Below are 15529 nucleotides of genomic sequence, written 5' to 3'. Positions count from 1 at the left end.
ACTGAAGAATTTTTCATTTTGTTACTAAAAAAGCATCATATTTACTATACAAGGTAAAATTAAGGCTTTTAAAGTATTATCCCTAATAGTGGTCTAACATATTCAAACCATGAGTGTTTGTAGAATTTCAGACAATGTTTTGATTATATTTTTCCCCTAAACTCTTCCCGGATCCTCTCTCCTCACCCTATCTAATTAACTTTATACTTTTTCTTTTTCTTAAACACACAACAAAACAAGAGGAGGGTGAATTGAGGACAAACCTTCACCCCTAATCAAGAAGTCATTTGTAAGTGATAGCTTATGGAAAAAATCTGTTTTCTTGATGGAGTGACACTGGATATATAAACCACACTTCAAGGTATTCTCATGCTCAGGAGTGGTTGACAAACACAAGAAGAACTAATTATTATTACCATTATGTATCTAACAGAGCCAATTACTTTGTTCCCAAACCAAAACACCAAACAATGAAATCAAAAAGTGGGGTGCAGAACTAAATAGAGAATTGTCAAAAGAGGAATCTGAAATGGCTCAAAGACACTTAAGAAAGTGCTCAAAATCATTGCAACTCAAAACAACTCTGAGATACCACCTCACACCTGTCAGAATGGCTAAAATCAAAAATACCAATGACAATCTATGCTGGAGAGGATGTGGAGAAAAAGGAACACTCCTCCATTGCTGGTGGGAGTGCGAACTTGTAAGACCACTCTGGAAATCAGTATGGCAGTTGCTCAGAAAAATGGGAATCAGTCTACCTCAAGATCCAGCCATTCCTTTCTTGGGTATATACCCAAATAGTGCATGTTCATACAACAAGGACATATGTTCAACCACGTTCATAGCAGCATTGTTTGTAATAGCCAGAACCTGGAAGCAACCTAGATGCCCCTCAACAGAAGAATGGATTGAGAAAATGTGGTCCATTTATACAATGGAGTACTACTCAGCAGAAAAAAAAGCAATGGAATCTTGAAATTCGCAGGCAAATGAATGGAACTAGAAGAAACCATCCTGAGTGAGGTAACCCAGTCACAAAAAGACAAACATGGTATGTACTCACTCATATATGAATTTTAGACATAGAGCAAAGGATTACCAGCCTATAATCCTCTTCACCAAAGAAACTAGGAAACATGAAGGACTCTAAGGGATAAATGGTCCCCAGGAATGGAAGTGGCATGAACTCCTGAACTAATTGGGAGCATGAGGGGAGGGGGGAGGGAGCTGCTACAATAAGAGCAAGAGAAGAGGAGTAGAGGAGAGGAAATGGAGGGGCAGAAATATTGAGTTGGGGGAAGAATAGAGGAGAGAGAGCAGGATGAGAGATACCATATCAGAGGGAGCCACTATAGGTCCGAGAAGAGATCTGGAACTAGGGAGATCTCCAGAGACCTACAAGGATGACACGATCTGACAATCCAGGCAGTGGTGGAGAGGATAACCTAAAAGCCCTTCCCCTAAAATGAGATTGATGACTTCTCTTTATGCCATCCTAGAGCCCTCATCCAGTGGCTGATGGAAGCAGAGACAGACATCCACAGATATACTCTGAGTTGAAATCGGGAATTTAGTTGAAGACAGGGAGGAATGAAGAGCCAAGGGGTCTGTATATACCAGGTTGGAGAAACCCACAGAAACAGTTGGCCTGAACAAGGGAGAGCAAATCAACCCCAGATATTGTCTGGGAGGCCAGTACAAGACTGATCCAGACCCCTGAACATGGATATCAATAAGGAGGCCTCTGCACTCCAGGGAGCCTCTGGTGGTGGATTAGTATTTTTCCCTGGTGCAAGAAGGGACTTTGAGAGCCCATCCCAAGTGAAGGGTTACACTGTGGCCCTGGACACATGGGGAAGGGCCCAGGACCAGCACAGGAAGATTTGGTGGACTTTGCAGAGCCCCAGTTGAGGGCCCTCCCCTGCCTGGGGAGTGGTGGGTGGAAGGGGTGGGGGTTAGGCTGGTGGTGGGGGAGGAGGGATGAGGATGAAGGGAGGGAGAGGGAGAAGGGACTTACATGTGAAACAAGCTTGTTCCCTAAATAGAACTAATAAATAAATTTTTAAAAATTATCAAAGAGAAGAGAATATTTAAATTAAAAACAAATTTGATTATGAATGAAAGAAATAGTAAGTTTTCAACTTAGGTGTTAGAAGCCTGCACAAAACCAAAAGATTATCCACCAAATATTGGTAAATGCATTATAAGAATATTTCTTGCATGGCTTCTATGTGTCAGGCATTGATTAAAACAATGTAAAATATAAACATGTGCACACAAACATACACACATTTCATTATTCATTAGTTTCCTTAAACCATAGTAATTTCACAGCAAAGAAAAGTAATAATTACCATGCTTCACTTTTTCCATTCTCATGAATAAATTTATCATATTTTATGCAGAATGCGGGTTTTCAGACAATAATCTTGAGGACAAATTATCCCACAGTCTTAGAGTCAGGAACTGAGATAATAGTCATTAAAAAATAATAATCTTAAAGGTCCCATGGATTTTCCAGGCTGCAAATAGCTCACAATAAATCCTTCAAACAGAAATATTTGCACTATTATGAGATGCCAAATAATTTGAGAGTACCTTGAGCTGTAGGAAATGGGCTAGAGAATGTGGCTTAATTCAGATATGTTTTGTTCAAATGCTTTTAAAATATAATTTATGCAAGTTGTCTTAAGTGACGAGCATAGAAAGCTATATATGTAACCATTCTGAAGAGGCTTTCCTAATTCCTCTATAGTCCAGTAGTGCTTTAGTTCTAGCCCTGTATTTGCCAGACACAGGATAAAGAAAACAGGTCAGAAGAAGCAATAAATAATCTGTGAATGATCTCCATGCTAAATAAAGCAAACTTCTGTGATCTGGAACAAATTGAGTGCAGTTAGAAAATATTTCAACTAGTTCCTACTAAAAATAGAGATGTGATGAGAAGGGTTTATTTATTCTAAGTATTGATTTATAACTACACTTAAATTTCGTGGTGCTAACCTCATAGGGATTCACAGTGTTGATGTATCCAACATTTGGTGAGTTTGCAAGTCATTTGTAGTTGTGCTAACATCTTGCCTCATGTATATACTTTCACAATTTCATTGTGAATGAACTAATCTGTTCTTCTCAAGCTAAGCAAAAGTTCTGATCTCAACTTTCTTTCCTGGGAAATCAACATGAATTGTGCTAGGTATATCTCCTTAGAAACTCAGTTAAGTACTTAAGCCTTAACAGGTAGCTCCTTCCAGAATCAAGAGCTAATGAAGAATAGGAAATAAATAGAGAATTGGCAAAAGTGAATCATTAACTGATAATTTCAGAAAACATATTAACAAATGTCAACAAAGTCTTTGTATATTTTGCTATTTCATACCTAAAAAATTCCCTAGGGGACTCTTAGAAGAAAATTTTGTCTGTATCACTGAATCAGTAGATAATGGGAAAAGGAATGATCATGATGACTTCCCACAGATTACAAGAGTCATTTACCTTAAGACCAAGAATCTTGACCCTATGCATTCTTATTTTTAACTTATTCCTATTTCCTTTAATCACAAATTTGAAATATAATAAACTGTTATGACAATGTTGTTGTTGAGTTCAAAAGAATAATTACAGTAAAGTTGGCACTACAGAAGGCCTAGGCTTCCTTTTATTGCGGCTGGAATCATACTATGCTCCCACTTGATCCCCTACCTATTAGAATCTTCATGGCTAACTACTTTTTCTTAGAAAGTGTTTCTCAGTAGAAATGTAAGGGCACCACTAGCTGTCACTTCAGCCATGCTTATAAATGTAAGATGGCAAAGACTGAAAGTTGTTGCTTGAGGGTCTAAAATCCCACTCCCTGTGTATAAGATGAATGCAGCTATTTCTAACTAAAAAAGTTGTTGCTAGATAACACAGGATTGGAAAGCAAGTAAGAATATATATAGATAGATAGATAGATAGATAGATAGATAGATAGATAGATAGATATAGATATCACCTTGCAAATGCGTGAGAGAGAGGAGAGAGAGAGAGAGAGAGAGAGAGAGAGAGAGAGAGAAATACAGAGAGAGAACAAGAACACTTCCCAAATAATCCAACTTTATTTCATATTACTAAAACTCCATCTGTTTCCAATTCTTTAAACAAATGTTCTTGGAAATCCTGACATCCTCACCATTTCACCAACTTCTTCTTACATCATACAGCAGCTTCTCTTGTCACTTTACATGTTTTGTTTTTCTTTTACAATGGTGATTTTGATGATTACTTATCAATATTAGGATAGAGAGTCAAAGCCTTTTTGGTCACAAAGAGTGATATCAAGTATTTGGAAAGCAAATAAAAGACAATATAACTTGCAAAAAAATTCATCTTTAAAAGAAATGACAAAGAATGTTTCCAAATATATTTCCATAGAGTCCTCTTAATTACAAAATGTTCAATATTCTCATACACTGTAACTTCAACCATGTTATTAATCATAATAATATCAGGGAAGCCTCTGGATGGACTAATGTCTACTGTGCTTCAGTATCTTCAACATGGAATTCTTGCCAAGAATTAGGATCCTGAGCAATTTTTACTTTGAAACATTCAACAGACACAAGACTTGAACTCTATCAGATCACATTTTCAGGCATGGCAAAATCAAGTACGAAGACTTAAGAAAACCAAAGAGCTAGGGCAGGTGAAGATAAAGTGCAATTCTTGAGCAGTTCCTCCTCAGGAAAAACAGAAGCCAAACCAATACTGGAAAGATGAAGATATCCTATAGATGAATTATATACAGTTGTAGGGAGAAATCCTGATTAGAGGTACCACTGACCACACCCCCAAGGGTTTAAGAAGGAGGGAGGTGCACACGAGGCTCTCTTTCTTTTGCCTGGCTGAGCTGACTAGGAAGCATTTTCTGTGTCCATCCTGCTCAGGTGCAAACCTGGTCACTGGCTCCCTTGCGTGAGTACTTCTCTCCAATAAACTACCATTTATCAAGCTATCTCTGACTCCACTTTGAAAACATCTATATACTGTAGATAATAGAATTGTTTAATGTAAGCATCTTTTTGGCAGGAAAAAAATTAGACCTATTTGCCAAAGGATTTAGGAATGGATTATTATGATGTCAGCCATTCACTTGCAAAATCTAATAACAGAGCAAAAATAAGCATGCATGTGTAAATGGCACGTATGTGACGAATTTTGAATTTAAATAGAAAAAAATGGTTTATTACTTATTAACATTTATATAAGAGGCTTGTAAAATATTATGGCGAAAATAATAGAATAATTTTAAATGTTAATGTGTTCTCCTAATCCCAAACATAAGTCTGGAGTTGCATGAAGAAGTGAGAGCCCTGAACAATCAAAGGAAATTATTTCAGGAAGATGCAGCTCCTGCATGCTCCATGGATGCCAGGAAACTGTGAGTCTTTTCTCCATTGCCAGCACAGAGTATTTCCTCATGTATTGAATCCCCTCTGCTACCCCAGAAGAATACAGGACAATGTTCCTTGGACACATCATTCCTAACTAATCTGATACATAGTAAGACACCCAGCATTGACAAAACCACAGTGTGCTATCTAATAAATATTTTTAGATTCCAACAAAGCCATAAAGGAAATACAGCACAAAATGATGTTCATGCCTAAGTCTTTGGTCTAAAAGATTGCAAATTTTTAAAAGATAGTTTTAATACTGTAGTTGTTTATACATAAAGTTTTACCTTTTGAAACCATTGCTTTTCTGAACCTTTTATATTTGATAACCATTAAACTTGTAAGTTTTCTAGTGTTTTGTGTTAAATAAATATACCTAACTATTGCATACAAACTATGATTTTCAATCTTTACATCCACCTTCATTTTACCATACTTTACATAAGCAAGTAAGTGAGGAAAATAATTTTGGAAGTATGAGTGTGCAACTTTGAGCATTATACACTGAACATTTTTATTTCCCACTAATGTACCACACTTCCTAAACTAATAAAGTAGCTTTTCCATTTGTACTTTAAAGAAGGGAAACAGTCCTTTTAGAAAGTAAGTCTCATTTAGGTAGGGTCTTATAGCTTAAAACTACTTACATATTCTTGTAGCTTAGAAAATATCTCAATTTTTAATGCTTAGTACACAGATGCTGTGGTATGGGATTTAAAGTTTCAGGCTGTGACATGGTTAAAAAGGTGCTTACCAAGTATGAAGACCTGGGTTCAATCTGGAGAACCCATATGGGGAAGAAGAGAACCTAGTACTGTAGGCTGTCCTGTCACTTCCACGTGTTGTAGCATATGCATGCTCAGGTATTCATGCACACACACAATGACACAACATAATAATAAAATAATGTGGAAGTTTTAAAATGAGTTTGGAATTAAGAACTTCCAGGTTGTGATTGCTTTAAATGGATTAATACTAATTAAGAGCGAATGCACACTGGTTTTGTTTTTGTTCTAAAGTTTTTGTTGTTGAGACTATGGGATCACTGGTGGCATTAGTATCAGGGTAAAATGATACAATAAATTTATGAAAAAGGCATGCAATAATCAAATTAGAGAACATAAAATATTTTTCAGATGATATAAATAAATGTCAAGATGAACTTATAGGAAAATGTGCAGACTATTTTATTGCCAAACCTTAAAAAAATAATTATCAGAATCTCTTCTGAGGTATTTGTTGTGCTTCTGTACAAAAACCACAGAATCAATGTTAATTCATTTAGTTTGAAACTGATTGGCTTTAGTTTCTATCCTTCCCAACATCTACTAATCATGATTCAAATTTGAATTGATTTTTATTTTTTTCATTTTTAAGTTTAATAGAGAATTCTTTTTTCTTTTTTATATTTAAATTAGAAACAATCTTATTTTATATATCAATCCCAATCCCTCTCCCTCCCATACTCTCATGTCCCCCACTGACCCCATCCAATCCCTCTTCTGCTCCATAAAAGGGTGAGGGATTCCATGGGGGATCATCATTTGTCTGTCACATCATTTGGGGCAGGGCCTAGGCCCTCCCCCATGTGTCTAGGATGTGTATCCCTCTATGGGGAGTGGACTCCTGATGTCCATTTGTATACTAGGGATAAATACTTATTCACTGCCAGAGGCCCCATAGATTGCCCAGGCCTCCAAACTGACTAATACACTACAAATCTGTTTCATATAAAATGTTAGTCTCCAAGTTTGTGTAATGATTATTTTTCTGTCTAAACAAGAGATAATGAAATATTTTTGTAAACAACACAATCAGTGAGATTCCAAGCTGTGTTGCCAATGTGGGATAGCAATTTGTGAAAGTTACAAGTAGATGAGAAACATTTTAGATGTAAATGACTATTGCCATAAAATTATGAACAGCAGTTGATAAAGTGTGGTGCCTAATCAAAGGAAAGTTCCTCATGGCACTGGCATTATTCATCTAACGTCATCAGAGAAAACTCTTAGTGCAGAGTGCTGAGGTTGATGTAAAAAGTCATAACTGATAACAAAAAAAAAAAGCAGAGAATAAATGTCTGTGGAGTGTTCAGCTGCAAAGAGTGTTTGTCATACTGTGTCCTCCCATACTGTATCTGTATCACAGATACAGCGGCAAGAAAAACAGTAGGAGCTAAAGTTTGGGAAAAGAGCAGAGAGAAACAACATCTTCTAGACATGGCAGGACTACTGCAATCATAAGCTTACAGTTGCTGAGTTTGCTTGACTAAGATTTGAACAAGATCAAACTAATCAAAGTTTCAGCATGGAAGGAGAGGTGACATACTGGCTTCTACTCATAGTTGGGGAGCTATTGGTAGCTGATGGCTTCTTAGGAAGGACAGTCTTTTTTTTAGGATAGACCACTAGCAGGTTGACCATTTTCTAGTTGATGGCCTTATATTCTTAAAGAATATATAGACAGCACTTTAGACTCAGTGTGCTATTTAAAAATTAGAACATGTAGTTGGGGGGATGTCATGAAGGACTTAGAGGAGTTAGAGAAAAGAACATGGGGTGAACATGGTCAAAATATATTGTAAGCATGTATGAATTCTCAAAGAATTATTTAAGAGTCTTTAAAATATTTCAAATTCAAAAAGAGGCACAGTATAGTTAATCCATCAGATGCATACACACATGAAAAATGAAAGAAAAATATTTTAAGGTATTTTTACTATTTTGCTTGAAGCCTTAACTTTTTTCAAATTAAGATTATGATTTTTGTAAGTTTCAGTATTTTAGAAGTGATTAAAATAAACCTTAAATTTGGTTTCCCTATAATAGCAGTCATGTTTAAAAACTAGTTTTTCCTAATTCCTGTGCAATGTCAAATGATAAACTTGTAAAATATGTAAGCAATAGAGGAAAACATATTATAAAATAGCAACAAATCACTTTATGATTATGTCTACTTATGAATGGGAGAAAAAGAAAGTCCTCAGTGTTTTGTGAGAACACTGATGCTTATTTACAGACTATGAGGTTCCCAGTGTCACTTTTGCTAGAGCACATATAAATCTAATAATAGATAAGTACTTCTTTATAAAAATTTTCTCCAACAGAAACGTAACTAGTTCAAGTACCATTGTTTATGATTACTATGTATTTAATCAACTTATTAATAACTATTCATGATATAAATTACCCATTAGCATATCTAATTTAAAATCTATTTACTTTTCCTACTATTTAATTTGAGTTGTAAAGACTAGCTCACTGAAAAATGGTTGCTCACTGTTATTAAGATTCTTGGTGCTAAGCCATGAATTTAGAACTGATCATCAAAATAGGATAAGCTTAAAAATTCAAATAAAACAAAATCTACCATAGTCAATTTCCTTCTAGTTTATAGAAAAAGAATGGTTCTTAAAAACAAACAAAATTTTCCGTTTTCATATTTAACTTCCTTATCATAGTTGGACTATGTGGTAGAGGTACTTGGTTCATTCTGTTGTATGCCTAAGTTGACATATTTAAAAATCATTCTCAGCATCAAATTCGAGACTTTACTACATCTCCCATTTGATAAACTATAAATTCCTTGACCCAAGGGGCCTGGTTTGACTTATTCCCCATTGTATTTGGTGCACAAAGCGTGATGTGAAATTTTAAACACAGAACACAAGGAAGATCTCTCTGAGAAGCAACTGTAAATTTAAGCCCAGTGACTGTGTGGGGTGGAAGGAGCTAAACTTTCTCAGTGAATACAGCACACCTGCTGGGTTTGGGAAACCCAATGTAAGCCATAGGGGAAAACAGTTAAGAGCTATAAGTTGCTAATGGCTCCAGCATTTGTGAACTTGTATTTACTAAGGTAAGGAGTCTTAGGTTGAGTTTTAAAGGATTTACAAAATTGCTTTTTGAGAATAAATCTGAACAGTGATATGGTCTAATTGACAGTATTGAACTGTCCCTTTAGTAACTATTCTGAGAATAGAACTGGATGGGACAAGGAGATGAGAGAGTAGAGAAAGGATGCCATCAAAAACTCAGTAAGGAAAGCCCAGGGACTGGAAGCAGGAGGGCAACAATGAAGGTGCTGAGATCAGGCTCTGTCTTGTCCAGAGAGTATTAACAAAACTAATATGCAGGATCAGTAAAAACAAGGAAATTAAAGAGGTTGTGTAGTACACGATAGGGTACCTGGCAAAGCAAAGTAGTCATTTAACAACATGGAGAAGATTCTAAGGGAAAATTATAGTTATCACATCAACTACAGATTGATAGTTTAAACTATCATAACTACAGGTTTATGATAGTTTAACTGATAATGACTTGACCTAGAATATTTTGAATATGATTATGCAAAACCAGAAATTGGTTGATAAAAACCACCCTTCAGATTTGAACTTCACCATTTCCTTAGTGTAACATGTATTGTAAGGATGGTCCAGCATGTAGTATAAAGGTGCTGAGTAGTAGCAGTAAGCTTCATATCACTAACAGCCATGACATCACAAGAGTAATCAATCTATACTCACCATGCATTTTATTGCAATCAGTGTTTGTTCACTGTGTTTTGTGTTCATACAAATCCCATCACATCTTCAAAATGTTCACCTCTGTCTCCTTGTCATATATACTTTTTTTTCCATTTTACAGCATTCAATAAATCATATGACAGTCTTACACTACTCTAAAATAGGCATTCTATAGGTGATTGTGTGCAGCTCAGCATAATATATGTGTACTAAGAACATTTAAACTAAATGAGGCTGAGATTAAAAATTTGGTATGTTCCTTGTATTGAATCTATTTATGACCTGTGGCATTTGAACTTACAATGACAATATTGGGATTTAATTACAACAGAAGTCAATGAATGTCTGTAGTTATGTCCTGTCACTGGTTAAATCTATTAGTCTAGAAATGAAGATTGAAATCTAGGAATTGTTAACTGATGTTTAAAAGCATATGAATACAGGAGATCAGCTAGGGAGAAAAGCAGCAATCTAGTAAACTTTTGGCACAAGTGAGGATGAGAGGGTATGCAGGTGAGGATCAACCATTAGAGGAAGCTAAGTAAATCCAGACATTGAAGAGAGAAACTTATGAGTATTATAGGCAGGCCAAGTGAAGAAAGTTTTGCAAGAATACCGCCAACTCATTTTCTACCCATAACCTAGCTAACCATACTATACTCCTCCTATGGATCAGGACATTTCTTTGTTAAACCCTCTCTGCCCAAGTAGGCTCAGATCCCTCACCTTCCTCTAAATCAAAGGGTAGGCTTCAATAATCATCAGTATCATGACAGTCACCAAGGCTTCAGTTCCTTACCCTTTTTCTCTTGCCCATGCTCCTCAAAGATGTAAGGCCTCGAGGGCCTGGAATTTGAAGCATAATCACTGGAGTTGGGTAACACATGGAACAATTGGGAGACAGAAACTTACATTTATAGAGAACCTGATGTACATTAGAAGTTTTGTCAATAACTTTACGATTGGTGTCTTACTAAGATCCTCAAAGTGTGGGAAAAAAAAAAAACAAATACAAAAACAAAAAACAAGTGTTCTTAAGAGTAGGGAGAACTGCTGGGCGTTCGTGCCACACATCTTTGATCCCAGCACTCGGGAGGCAGAGGCAGGTGAATCTCTGTGAGTTCGAGGCCAGCCTGGTCTCCAGAGCGAGTGCCAGGATAGGCTCCAAAGCTACACAGAGAAACCCTGTCTTGAAAAACCAAAAACACAAACAAACAAACAAACAAAAGAGTAGGGTGATCTCATCAGACCAAGCCAATAGACAGAACTCAGATAGATGGATAGATAAGTACACAGGCAAGCACAGGCAAGCAAGCAGGCAGACAGACACAAATAAGGGCAGTTCAGTGCTCAGGTAGAATCGTAGGGTGAAAACAGATGCCAAAATTCAATGTCAACAGGTTTAAGAATATCCTGGCAATTCTCCTTTTCTTTCCAAAATTGTCAAATTATCTAATATAATGTTCCTCCTTTTACATGGATTTACTAAGAGTTAAAAGGAGGGCAACAAGTATCTATATGAATATATCTGTTCTAACTGGCTGCTGTGACTCTCATTGTGCATGAATAAACTATTGTTCCATTTCAAACAGAACTATAACACAAATTTGCTAATGTATTTCATTTTCTAATTCTAGTGATGACTAGGCCCAGTATTTTTGGTTCTTCTTTAATCATGAAAATGCCAAACTCATGTTCCGGGATCAAAGTGGAGCTGACTGTGGTAATAACTCGAGACTGCAATACAAGATACATGAGAAGTATTCTGTGTGAGTGATCGATAAAGGAAAGTATCATTTCCATTTATTTTGTCTCTTGTTGACACACAATAGTGGTCACAGTTATGATCCTTTTAAAATGGATTGGAGAAAGGCTGTTAGGAAATGAACTGAGCACTCCCCCCACCCCCATGATATTTTTCTGTTGACTAAATTTGGTCCATTTTTCAGAGTTTAATGTCTTGGCTGGTTGAAATGTAGGATCCAAGAGCCTGACTAACACATTCCAGAATTAAATCTATCATTTGTCAATGTGCCCAATCTTGCTGAACTTGATCAGTTTGAAATGCTTTCACAAAAGAGGCCTTATAATACCTTGAAGACCAGAATCTTAACTGTGTTGAAACAGCAAAAGTAATTTTATTTTTATGTTGCCAGCTGGATATAGACACAGTCTTCTTAAAGGATACCTGTACCATTTTTGTCTAAACTATAACCCCCAAAACACATCCTATGCAGCAGGAAATTACTTGTGTCATTGGCATAAGGTAGATAAATCCTCTGCCAGTTTTCAATTTCTCAAATGTATTGAACATTACTAGCTGTTCTGCTCTTACTGATGTCATAGAGGTGAAAATTCAAAAGTATGTAAATTATTGTTGCTAATTCATCTTTTAGAGTGCATAACTGAGATAATAAGCTTTATGTGTGTATTTATGTGCTACATCCAGCTGAAATACAAATTTTCCTCACACATGCCATGGGGACAGACTTTCTTTACTACAGCTATTGAACTATGTGCCATTTTGTAGACATCTAACAGGTTCTACAATTGTCAATCTTACGGTATCGGGAATTGTTTATCCAAAATGCAAAGCATTCCATTGCCATCAGTTTCTAGAAAGGTAGTAGTGGTTAAAGTGCTTGTAGATTCATTCTACATGTATACTCTGAAACACTGTAAAGAACACCCTAGTGGCGGTCTCATACTGTTAACTGGTAAAGTAGACCACTGACTGGGTGCTGCTGGATGGTGCACCCCACACTGTCACAGTAGAACTCTGGTAAATGTAGGAATTCTAAGTTAAGACTTGTGTTCCCCCTTGTCATTACAGCTAAGTATTTTTATGGCATATGATTTTTTTAAAAAAATAATTGTATTCATTTTTGCATAACAAGCACAGTTCTCCCTACCTCCCCTCCTTCTACTTCCTACCTCCTCCTGCTCCCCTACTCCCATCCCCATCCACTCCTCAAAAAGTGCAAGGCCTCCCATGGGGAGTCAACAAAGACAAATCAATTTGAGGCAGGACCAGGCCACTCCTCGATGCTTCATGGTTGAGCAAGGCATCCCACCACAGGGCTCAAAAAAGCCAGCTCATGCACCAGAGACAAATCCTGGTCTTACTGCCAGGAGCTCAACAAACAGACCAAGCCACATAACTGTTGCCCACTTGCAGAGGGCCTAGTTCGGTCTCATGCAGGCTCCCCAGCTGTCGGGATCCAGAGTTCATGAGTACAGCAAAGTTTTGTAAATAGGTATGCGTTCTGTGTTTCCCAGCTTTGTATATTTCTTGTAAATCCGGAGACATGTAGGCCATGCTGTATGTGGGTGTGTGCTCAGATTCCAATTCTAACCTATGTGAAGCTTATTGAACTTAGCCACAGCCCTACTGAAGTCTTCACCTCCAGTTTCTGGAGAACTATGTTTTATACATGGTGCAGTAATCTTAAGTTTTTCATACCATTTCAAACATTATATTTAATATCTTTGTCATTTTGCTTATATGCCGTATCTAATTGAGATATTCTTTACAACTTTCCCAGTTAATTCCTTAATTTCTTAATAGAAATCTTATAACCTACCACCTCCAATCTAGTAATTTTTTCTAACTTCATATATCCATTTTTTCCCTAGAACACTACAAAAAACTTCACTCTAATCTCTTCCTCACTCTAATGTAACTATTTGTCTCTTCTTCCTCTACAAAAACTATATTCTTGAGAGCAGCATTTATCTTGTTCTTTAATATATTATATATCACCAAAGATGTCCTCGATTGGTTAAAATATGTATTCTTTCTAATTGTATTCATCTTATAAAGTAATTTTCCTTAAAATGTATCATCTATCAATTCTTAAAGTTGCATAGTAAGTAACATTATTTATATAATATGAAAATTTATGAAGAAACATTCAGTTATTGTCAAAGCCAATTTATGTTTTAAGTACTAGTGCTTTTAAAAATCCTATGTGTATTAAAAAATTAGACTGGAGACCTATAATGTGATATGCTATGAAAAATGCATAGCTCACTCTAACAAAAAATACCATGTTAACTATACAAGATTATATACTATAGGGCTGGAGACATGACTCATGGGTTAAGAGCACCTAAAGGTCTTCTAGACATCAATTTCAAGGTTCAATTCCCAGCACCCATATCCCAACTAAGAAGCATCCTTAACTCCACTTCTAAAGGATCTTAGGGCATCTTCTGGCCTCTGTGGGTACTGCACACATATGGTACATAGACATACATACAAGCAAAAGACAGATTACATAAAAGTAAAGAAAAATTGCAAAACATTAACGGCAAATATTATATAATATATAAGGTGATTTATATGAGATTAATAACTTTAATATAAGTAACATAGTTTTATTATATTTACTAACTAAACTATTTTTTCACTTGATATTTTGTCAGAAAATTGCCTATTTTTGCATTTTTATTAATATAAACCATATAAGCTATAATTATTAATTATAACCCATAAGTAGAATCAACTCAGACATTGGCTCTGGCCAATTTTTTGAGAGAAGAAAGACACCAGAATTCTTATTCATTCTTGAAAGGTTGAGGCATTAATGCTGGCCTTTCGTTGTTACCTGAAAGAATCCACTCAGGCAGTACCCTGGTCAGGCCAGGCTTCCATGGGAATTAAGTCTGCATGTAGGTATAAAGGACCCCTTTAAAAAACAGACCCCCGCCCACTTGCACTCTCTCTTCTCTTACTCTCACTCTCTCTTACCTTCCTGTCTCTCTTTTAACCCTCTCATTCTTACTGTCCATTCCAATTACTCACGCTCTCTCCTCTCTTCCTTTCCGCTCTCCTCTCTCTCCTGTTGTTCTGTTCTCATCTTTCCCCCTCCCCCACCTTTAATAAACCATGGTTAATGTACTATCTAGTTCCTGTTCCATCCTGTTCCTTCCATCTCGCGGTTCTTTTCAAATTTTTTAACTTTTACAAAATAACAACAATCCTCAAAGTATCTTGCTTAAAAAAAGCAGAGATCTCCAACCTCTAAATTTGTTGACCAAGAACTTCTGGATGCAAACTATAATATAGGTCAACCTTTGACAGTTCTATGTTAGAAGATACCTTAAAACCCACTCATGTTCTCTTTCTCAACCCTCTAATATATAAAATCCTGTCATTCCAGAAATAAGCCGATTCGGCCAACGTAGCCAGTTTTCAACTCTGAGAACTGTCAACTCCTGAACTCTTCCTAAGACTGGCATATCCATTCCGCTGTATTACAATATGCTAACTCCTCCATACCACTGGGATCTATGTGTCATACTTATCTGTTGTTTTTCCGGGAATCAGTTTGACAGTATTTAATCTAAGTATAGTTCTTTAGTGTTCAATGTATCCAATTCCAGCTTCCATTAACCCAGTCCCATTTACCCTGTTCATGAGGTTACAGCAAAGTATTTGTCTAATTGAAAGCAGGGAGGCTACAGGGAAATTTAGTGAGCAAACTTCGATTTTATACTTTCTGTTGACAATGGAAAAAGAAAGAAGAAGTGACTTGAATCATTTAAAATGACGTGGCATGGA

The 15529-nt window shown here is 36.4% G+C and overlaps 1 protein-coding gene across 11 annotated transcripts in view; it reads right to left on the bottom strand.

The window, feature by feature from the left end:
• Positions 1-15529, bottom strand: part of Adgrl3 (adhesion G protein-coupled receptor L3) — a 446202-nt gene that overhangs the window by 109220 nt on the left and 321453 nt on the right. The window lies entirely within an intron of this gene.

The sequence above is a fragment of the Cricetulus griseus genome (genome assembly GCF_003668045.3).
Source record: "Cricetulus griseus strain 17A/GY chromosome 1 unlocalized genomic scaffold, alternate assembly CriGri-PICRH-1.0 chr1_1, whole genome shotgun sequence".
NCBI lineage: Eukaryota > Metazoa > Chordata > Mammalia > Rodentia > Cricetidae > Cricetulus > Cricetulus griseus.
Note: the sequence above shows the minus strand (reverse complement) of the source record. Positions and strands in the feature narration are given on the sequence as shown.